Source organism: Crocodylus porosus, unplaced genomic scaffold, assembly GCF_001723895.1.
Source record: "Crocodylus porosus isolate Cpor-Errol unplaced genomic scaffold, CroPor_comp1, whole genome shotgun sequence".
Lineage (NCBI taxonomy): Eukaryota > Metazoa > Chordata > Crocodylia > Crocodylidae > Crocodylus > Crocodylus porosus.
In genome coordinates, this window is record NW_017728886.1 from 102,303,069 (window position 1) to 102,305,387 (window position 2,319).

A 2,319-nucleotide genomic window follows, 5' to 3' on the forward strand; every position below is an offset into this window, starting at 1 on the left:
ACCCATAGACACAGCTTTAAATGTTTTTCTACATACCTTGAGGCACCAGGCACGGCTTATGATCACTGCAGTGCTGGGGCAGGTGGAACGTCCCACTGGCGTATGCGGGGGCCCTCATATATTTTTGCTCAGGTTTTTCGGTTGGTCCCATTCGCTTTCATTTCTTATAATATGATCATCTTGGGGAGGCTATGTGATGCTATTTTTAAGGGGCCAAAAGGGTTTTTACTTACCATTTGTAGGTTAATAGCTTGCTAAATATCACAAAATAGTCTTGAAATTAAACAAAAAGTTCTAAAGACTTTTTTCACTAAGGCAATCTAAAGCCTTTTCACAACGAAGGTTGCCAAAACGGATATAACCAAGTCATAATAGCCAGCTATTGACCTACACGTGTTTCCATTACCTGCAGGACCGACATTTTACATTATCTGTGGGAGAATACTAAACTATCTACAGTTTTGCCAAAGTGTAAGATTTGGTACTTGGATTTCAGTGCATGTTTTTATTAATCATTGTTCTCTGGTCAGCAGCTTTTGCAAATCCGCATTGGTATGTCTTGCTGGAATTTGCAGTAGTTGAAGATTTTTTTTTCTGGAGCTTGAAAACTGACAAATGAGGGGAATGAGGCTTCTATACACCAAGTTCCAAAAAACTACAAGTGGGAACAGTATAATGCCTTGGCTTTTCCTTACTACTGGGCTTAATTAATTTCATAGAATGTCTTAATTTTTTTTTCTTTTTAATGAATGTTTCTATGGTTAAGGCAGGGGTGCACAATTATTTTGGACAGAAGGCAGTTGAAGGAGTTTTGGTGAGCTGTGGCAGACCTGGTCAGCAGCACTCCTCCCCGGCCCACAACAGCTTCCCAAAACTCCCTAAGTGGCCCCTGTGCTCCACCAGCTGGATGAGATGGGACCACGGGCAGGCGTTTGGGGCTGCAATAGGGATTGTAGGATTGTGACAGCATGGGGCTGGGGAGAGCTGCCATCTGCTCCCTGCATGTCCCTGTGATGGGCACCAGTTCCATGGGCAGGGGCTTGCAGTAGCAAATTGTCTCTGCACTGTCAGTGCCCAGCTGTCCTGGGGTCTCCATGCAAACAAGCTGGGACTCGCGCAGCAGAGCTGACCTGAGCAGGGTGCGGGGCCTGAGGCATATCAGCCCACGTGGGGCCCCAGATCCGAAGAAGCTGGTGGCGGGAGTAGCAAGTGGCTGGACACGGAGCCACCGCTCTGCCACTGCTCCGCCCAGCTCTGTGGGGCCCAGGGCAGTTGCCCCAATTCCATCCCCCTCCCCCTTGGGACTGCACACAGGCAGGGCCTGCTGCCAGGTGGATGGGATGGGGCCGCAGGCAGGCAGGAAGTGGTGTCCAGGAACAAAGACATGCGAGTGGGGCCAGAGATCAGAATCATAGGGCAGTGATAACGTGGGGCCAGGACCTGGGGCAGAATCACGATCCACTCCCCAGACACCCCTGCCTGCTGAACCTGATCCTGATTCCTGGCCTCATCTGCCCATCCTGCTCCCAGATGCTGCTCCCCACCCATCCACAGCCTCATCTCATCCATCTGGCCACATATCCTGCCCAGGTGGGTCCTGGCTGGTCTCTGGAGATGCTGCCCACCCGCTCTGTTGGGCACCCCTGGCAGTGAGTGTGGGGTGGACAGCCTGGGGTGCCTGGGCAGCGGGGCCAGGTCCGGAAGGAGCTGCTACTGCTGGGACATGGAGTCCTGCTGCTGTGCCATGCCATGCCATGCCGTGCCACTCCAGCCCTGCTGTATGCCCAGCCACGTGCCATAGCCCAGGTTGCCCTCCATGCCTAGGTGCGATGAGGGCAAACGCTGTCTTTGGGCTAGACAAAATGGCTTGGCGGGCTGCATCCAGCCCACCAGTCATATTTTGCCCATTGCTGTGTTAAGGTATAAACTTAACGCTATCCACTACCATTCGCAACAGAACATCTGTGCATCTGCCTGAAGTCTGTAAGGCAATAGAAGATTAAGGGTAATTCTTTTGTATAGTAAACTTCTTCTGTTTGTGGCCACTTTGTGGATGGTGGTCTGTTCTGAGTATACAGCTTCATTTATTGTGTTAAATGAATGCATTGGGTCGATAAACAGGAAGCTGTTAATCTTTAGTAAAACTTCAGTAAACACTCTCTACATAAAATAATTTTAAAAAGTGACTTGTGCTAAAGGGGAAAGATATACCAGTGATGATGTAAAAATATTTTTTTATAAGAATTTGCTTTAGTCTTCCTAATGTTTGAGACTTCTTTCAAGGGGATTGTAGGATTTTAAAAAAATCTTTTTTTTTTT

At 48.8% G+C, this 2,319-nt stretch overlaps 1 protein-coding gene across 1 annotated transcript in view; it reads left to right on the forward strand.

The window, feature by feature from the left end:
- LOC109313433 overlaps window positions 1–2,319 on the forward strand; it is a 24,082-nt gene that overhangs the window by 15,973 nt on the left and 5,790 nt on the right. The gene's annotated exons all lie outside the window — the stretch shown is intronic.